The 7,866-nt window shown below is 31.2% G+C and overlaps 1 long non-coding RNA gene across 1 annotated transcript; it reads left to right on the top strand.

Moving 5' to 3' along the window:
- Window positions 1-646: 646 nt before the first annotated feature.
- LOC142611388 (uncharacterized) lies at window positions 647-1,806 on the top strand. The gene is made up of 4 exons (XR_012840026.1): window positions 647-686; window positions 823-889; window positions 1,071-1,116; window positions 1,794-1,806. It is a non-coding gene; the product is annotated as an uncharacterized LOC142611388 (long non-coding RNA).
- Window positions 1,807-7,866: the final 6,060 nt, after the last annotated feature.

The raw sequence follows: 7,866 nt of genomic DNA, 5'->3' as shown, positions 1-7,866 counted from the left end.
CAATAATGAATTGCATTATTTATTTTTTATTTTTGAAGAATAATAATGCAATGTGTTGTTATTATGAATATTTAAATTAATGAAAAGATCTTATCTTGTCACATATATCACACACCTCTATCTTGTATACTCGATGTGTGTGTGTCTATATATATATATATATAGATTATTAATGATTTATGTTAAATGTCAGATTGGATTGACTTGTTTATTAAAAGGTATAATTGTCTTTAAATTTTTTTTTAAAAAGTAAATAAATTGTTAAGTTCCACCCAAAACTAAAGGCATTTTATTATTATTATTATTATTAGATAAGGACTCTTCCATTAGATGAGGATTTCTACTTAAAAATTATATCTTCAATGTGTTATCATTATTCTTTATATATATACATATATATATATATATATATATATATTTATTTATGTATATGCTTGCTTTAGTTTTTATTTTTTCATTGAATGCAGAGAATGAGAATGAGAGAGAATTAGTTATGGATGAGAATTAGTTTTTATTAAGATGTGTTTGTGTGTGTGTTATTATATTAGAAATTACAATTATTCCATTATATGAAATTATAGTAATTTTTTTATAATCTTGGAAAATTAAGAAAGTTGTGGCTTTCTTTTCTTTTTCTTTTTTGCAGGTTTCATTTGGTGTTATTGGCCTAGGTGTTGGGGTTTGTCGTAAGTAAATAATCTCAACTAAATGCTCTTTATATATATATATATATATATATATATATATATATATATATATATATATATATATATTGTTACTAAATTTTCATGTACCATGACTCATTAAAATTTTCTGCAATAGCATTTTCATATGCAAAATTTGGATGATTTGGAGTACCTTTTTCAGTTGAGACATTTAGGCATAATGGGTAAGTTTCCTTATGTGTATCAAATGACAAAGTTTGAATACAATTAAATTTCAAATATTTTCTGCAAAGTGGTCCTTAATTTTTTTGCCTAATTGTTCCAAGTCTTAACTTATAAATTTTTTTTGCAATGGCACCTTTATTTGCCTTCCACATCATTTAATTATCCTCTTTTATTTTACAGGGTAAGTACTCATTTATTGTGATAAGCTTGGACTTTTTTTAGAAAGGTGATTGCTTGGCTTGAGCATAGTAAGTAATTTTTGCTTAAAACTTTGTACTTGAAATGTTAATAATTGTGTTGAGGTGGATTGTTGAGTTTGAACAAGCGGGTAGCTTGCATGGTGTTATAAGGTGGTTTACATTCATATTGGAAGTGTTTACTTCTTTTTGAATTCACACCCAAGATTGATAGCTACATCTATTTAACATATATTACCCAATAGTTCACTATAAGGAAAAGCTAATCAACTTGGCCCATTGGTTCATTTAAAAAACTAGAAGCACAGTTTGGTTAATTGAATCACAAGATATCAATTACAATGTACCTACATACAAATATAGCCAGTCCTTTAACTATTATTCAATTTTGTCCTTCTCACTTACTGTGCATGCTTAAACCTTAGAGTTTTAATTATTAAAAAAGAAAAAAGGGCCTTAGAGTTTTTTTTTTTTTAATAATTTTTTTTATAATTAAACTTGGTGCTAAATTGACAGTAGCACTCTTGTTCAATATTGAAGTTTACCAAAAATGAAGGTATTATTCTATATTGATATGCTTTAATTGTTCTACATCATCATCAGAACAAGAACATTCATATGGATATCCTTATTCTACATTGAATATCTACCATGAAAAACATATTCAAATAATATTTTGTTTAAATATGTAATTTTTTGAACGTAGGATCTTGCTTTGGTAAACAAGGACAATCGTTCCAAGCAAAAAAATGTACATACTGGTAGTTCAAAAAGCTTTGCTTCGTACGCAAAAGAAAAGGTATTGACTCAATAATTATCTTATAAATGACTTATTAGATTGCTCTTAGGTTTGTATGAAACTATTATTCTTAATTAAATAAATGAAATGACCATAATTTAGGTAACAATGCTTGGGCAACTTGTAGAGTGTGCAGATGTATATGTAAAACTCCATCTTCATAAAGATGGTACTCTTGCTGACGCCGAACCAGAAAGCAACATTTTAAGTAATATCATGATTTACTAAGTGTAATATTGAATCTATTAACATTGTTAATTTCTAATGTGTTATTGTGTTCAAATTTTGAATATTAGGAAAAAATCAACGAATTGAGTGAGTTCTCAAATTGTGCGTAGTCATTCGACCTTACTGGTAGTATTTCATGGGCACCACATGATGTATATGCTCAAGTGTTTCGTAATGAGCACAATGGTCGTGTTCGGGGAATGGGATTTGGCCCAACCCCAAGTATGCATCCTGCCAAGAGCACTCTTGCAATTGCTTAAGTAAGAAGCCAAGAAATGGATCCTGAAGTGACTCAATTGAAGAATTAAGTGGCTTTTTTGACGGAGAAAGTGAATGGTTATGAAAACTTGGAGGAGCAAGTGACCCAATTGATGCAACTAGTGCAAAATTACTAAAATCATTCTTCAGAAGCTAGTCAGGTATTAAATTTTAATGTTTTAAGAATGTATTTGGTGTTTAAATTTTTTAAGTATAGCAACTATTATTTTGTTACTTGAAATAATTTCTTTATGAACTTCTTAGATACTTTAATTTGTATTCAGGGTGGTTTCGGTTTAGATCATCAATTTCCAACTCCTTATAGATCACATGCTTCATCCCATCAAGAAACTAGCGGATAGCGGTACATGCAGTGTTTTAAGGACTCCATGGACTATTACATAGTTGAACAACCACAATTATTTTGGAACTATTGTACTTTGTTTATAATATTGCCATAGTTTGGGTGGTTTTTTTTTTTTTTTTTGTATAGGTAGACAAGTGTTTTGTTATAACCACATTTATTTTGGAAGTATTGTATTTTCTTTAATATTGTCATAGTTTAGGTGGTTGTCCACACTTTTTTTTTGTGTACGTAGACAAGTGTTTTGTTCAATTCAAGATGATACATGTATAAACAAATATGTATATAAACATATATATATATATATATATATATATATATTGAATATATGGTTAATGTCTTATTATGGAATATTGATGATCAATAGGTATATTTAATCTATTACAAGCTTGTGTTAGTTATTGTTGAATTTTAAGCAGGTTTATATAGCATTTTTAATATTTTTTAAAAAATAATGAGCAGGTTTTTGCGACGTTTTAAAAACGTCGCTAAAAAGTAAGAAGAATCCTTTTTGCAGGGCCGGCTCAACAATTTTGGGGATCTTAGGTGAAAATTTTAAGTGGGGTCTTTTTATATTTAAATATTAATCAAATAATATATATATTAATTTTTTTTATTTAAAATATATTTTTATTACTTTTTGAGATGCTAAATTGGTATAATAATTTATAATTATAGATAAAGTGAGAAACCGTGTTCACATAAAAAAAGAAGAAGTGAGAAACCGAGTTGTCCTTTAAGTTGTAACTGTGGGCTGCACTGCACAGTCGCGCACTGTGCAGCTTGTGCTGCTATGGGCCTATGTAGTGCAGCCTGTACTCCTATCATCCTATGGCTAAATTTTTTGCATTTTAGGATACAATGAGGCCTTTTTAATGCATTTTATTGACCAATAAAAGTGTTTATTTTTTTTTAAAAATTAAAATATATAGATCATCCTCTTGGCCTTCGCATCATCCTCTTGGGGGACTCTGCTTCCACCACGCGAATGACTCCCACCGGGGTGCACCGTATGTACACTACCCTCTCGATCCCTCTCATGTTCAAGTCGCTGGAAATGATCCTCACGCTGGGATCCCTGAGACTCTGCGTGATGCGGACCTGAGCCTACCATAGTATTCCAATTCCTTAAGCACAAGGTTTCCCACAGATGACGCCAATTGTAAATGTACAGTTTGTACCCGGACCCAAATGAGTGTTGGGCTCAGGCCCAAAGAGCCTTATACAATGAAATTTGTAGAGCGTGGGCTTGAAACTTAGGTTTTATGGATATTTGATAACAGATAAGCGGGCTAGATTGCCACTATCTACACAATCAATAGATAAGAATAACAGAAATTCTCCTCGGAAATAAGCTGAGGATGGTTTGTATTGCATTTCTCTCTTTGAATGATAGACTAAAGTTAAAGATGAGGTGTACAGTGCTTTCTTTTTTTCTTTTTCTTTCTTTTTGCCTGCCTCCCCTTTTCTCATGCCTCGTTTGTTCTCTTATATCCATCTTTCTCTTCCACGTGTAGCACAAATCACCCAATTAGATACTTGTTTCATCCACCACCTTTTTGAAGTCTTCAGACAATAGCTGGAAGGCTGAACATTTACTGTTCAGAGGTTATTTTCCCATTAATGCGGCCAGAGAGGTAGGTGCAGGGTCTTTAATGCGGTGGTAGCAGTCTTTTCCCTTGATATTTCTCATATGTTCCCCCTTTCTATAACCGTGTGAAACACATCTTTACCCAACAAGCTATCCAGAATCCTTTTCCCAAACATCATGACATGTCATACGATCTTCATTTGACTTAGCCGAGGAGATGCCTTTCCTCGGACAACTTCACCAATCTTTCTAGCAAGAGTTGGCTTGTGGGCCTCAAAGGCTCTGCTCGGACAAGCTCACACTACCAAATCAGGCCCCTGGCCCAAATGCGTGTTTTGACCATTTTATCCCCACAACAGGGTTGTTTATTTTAGATAAAATTGGGTAATTGAGCTTAATTTTTTTTTTTTAAAGTTTTACTATTGGTAATTTTTGTTGTTGAGCTATTTTTAGGACTTGTATATTTTGTTTTAAATTTTAGATCCATAAATTTTTTTATAGTTACTTAAATGAGGAAAATACTAGCACTACAAATTTTTTTATAAATTATTGATGTAATAAGTGGTTACTAGCAAGTAAAAAAACGATGTGAGTGGTGAGTCCATGAGCAAACTAATAAGGATTTGCTACCAAAACAGTTTATAAAAATGTTGTAAAACAGTTTGTGAGTATAGCATTACTCTTAAAAGAATAAATGATATTGTTTAAGTGAAAAATGTAATTTTGTAGAAAAAAATTACTAAAATTAGTACACACATGTATATAATAATATTTTTTTTAAAAATTAAGGGGGGCATTGCCTTCCTAGTCCAAAGCTAGCTACGCCCCTAATTATAAGCCTTTCAGCACAAAGGATACATGGAGGTTTTCTTTATCAAACTCTAGACTTATTGCTTTTATATATATATATACAATTCAAATTTAAAAATAAAATCATTTCTCTAAAAAAAGAAAATACCAACAAACAGTTTGGATTTTATTCCCACCTGCTAAAGTTTAATTCTGTTTGCATCAACAATTCGTTTGTCCATATTTTTCATTAAAAACTACATAAACTTGTCACGTATGTTTAATTTATCTAATAAAATGATACAATGTCATTTTTATAGACAAAAAATTTTATAATTAAAAACCTTCCAAAACAAAGAATAAAATATATGATATTTTAAAATGGAGTTACCTTTAGCAAACAACAGACTTATTGCAATCAAGCATATTATTAACTTGAAAACAAAAAATAAAAAATAAAATAAAAAGAAATAACCCTAAGGCTGTGGGTAGGAGTTTTTATACATAGGGTAATGATTGGGTTCAGTGCATTGGGGTTTATATATGCACCTATTTTTAATTGCATTTATACATACATCTAAATTATATGAGAGAGAGAGAGAGAGAGAGAGAGAGAGAGAGAGAGAGTTACCGAATCCAAAGATGGCTCTTGAATGTTTTTTGTATAACAAAGACTACTTTTTAAATTTAAATAAGCCACATGGTAAGATGTTACATGCGAAAGAACAAGCTGTTTTCATTTTAGGACCATATTGTTCTAGGCAACCCTCACATGATAAACATTTTGCAATACCTTTTGCCGCTCCAGGAATTTTAGACTTTCCTAAATGAATTGTTTCTTCTAAAACTTTAGAGAGTTTAGGAAGATCACCGATTTCAGTAGTGACCAAACTATCCTCACTACTTGGGGGAAGAGAAGGGGGAGTATAGTAGGAAGTGGAGAGGGAGGGAAATGTGGGGGAAGAGAGGATTGCGTTGTCTCGTTGGCTTGAGATACACCTAGGGCAAGCATAACAAATCCCATCATCATCATAATCATTACTATTACAAGTCTCATACTATTTCCATCCATTACCCTTTCTACAATCTCTTGAGTTCTTTTTTTTTTTTTTTTTGGGGGGGGGGGGGGGGGGGTTTGTTTTTGGTTTTGAATAGAAATAACAAACCTTTATATATATTGCCCGTTTGGATACAGCTTTTATGGCTGTGTTTGCGTTTTGCTTCCTTTTTTTTTTTTTTTTTTTTTTTCAAACCCAGCCGCAAGGTTTGACTATTCAGCCATGAACAGTGCATTTGTGCACTGTTCATGGGTCCCACAAATTTCACTTTTTAACAACTTTTTCATTAAAAATGGGTCCCACGGTACTATTCACACATTTAAAAATTATTTTGCTACAGTGTTTTCAGTTTTCAGTTTTCAGTTTCAGCAAAATAAGTTCTATCCAAACGGACTCATAGAGTCGAAAGACTCAAAACCCTTTTGCATGTAAGAATTGTAAGACGACTTGTGAACATAATACTTTAATTTGAAAAAATAGATACTGGTTGTTAGGGATAATTTATAACATTTATATTGGACTGAACTTTTAATTTAAATGATTATTTATTTATGCAGTGTGCCTTTTGGTCTCATGAAGTACGATTCAAAGTTCAAAGTTACTTCTACCTAAAGTAATATCTCTTGAATTAGTCATGAGCTTTCAAACAAAAAACAAATAAAAAAATTTATGTGACTTCTAGTTTGATAATTGATTTATTCCTAACATTGAATTTTGTTAAAACGAAAACCATTGATTTAATCAAAGGTCTAGAAAAGAAAGATCTATTTTCACAATTTATATGCTATGGCTTTAACGGTTCTTTAATTTACTCACATACTTTAACTGGCTCTAATTTCCCCAAGTCAAGTCTATTGGTTATGGACGTAACTTTATAAAAAAGGTGTGGGCAAGAGTGATGCATAAGAGTACTCATGCTTGGATAGCAGCATGGGGAAAAATCCTTACTTATAATAATCTCATAAGGTGAAAATTTACCTTGGTTGGCTGGTTTTGCATGTGCTGATGTAATAGATAGAGAGGCAATAGATCTTTTGCTGATTAATTTTGATTTAGTCAGTGAACTGTGGTGCTTGGTTTTCAAAACATTTGGGATCCATTGGTGTTACTAATGAGGGTGACAGTTCTCTTAAATAGGTTGCGGAATTGGTTTATTATATAAGAGGTACATTTAGAAATTTGGAATGTGGAATCGTTATCTTTGATGTAGTTCTTTTGAAAGGAAAGAAACGATTGCATGCACGTTGAAGGTTCTGATAGATCAAAGATTCAGTTGCAAGCATTGCTGATTAGAATTCTTTTTGATTAGTTTTGTGCGTGGGTTCTTACAAATTGTAAAACTCTTATAGATTTCGCAAAATCACTTCTGTTTAGTGTATGAAGTGCTCATCATCATGAGCATGAAGTAATCTATTTTATTAATAAATTTTATTACTTATCAGAAAAAAAAAATATAAACTACAGAAAATTTTGGACAAGGGTTATGTTTTAAAATTTATGGCTGATTTGATATGTTATTTGGCGGATTGGTAGAGAAAATATGCGGATTTTAGGATTTTGATAGGTATGGAGTCAAGCATGATTTGGGGTTGAAAAGAAGAACAAACAGAGTATAGAATTGTTTTCTATGTATAATAAGTTCATAGCCAATAAAATGAAGTTCGTTCCTCACACATGATTATAAAAAATTAC

The sequence above is a fragment of the Castanea sativa genome, chromosome 1 (genome assembly GCF_040712315.1).
Source record: "Castanea sativa cultivar Marrone di Chiusa Pesio chromosome 1, ASM4071231v1".
In the NCBI taxonomy this organism is placed as follows: Eukaryota; Viridiplantae; Streptophyta; class Magnoliopsida; order Fagales; family Fagaceae; genus Castanea; species Castanea sativa.
The sequence above is the reverse complement of the archived record's forward strand: the minus strand, read 5'-3'. Positions and strand labels throughout refer to the sequence as shown.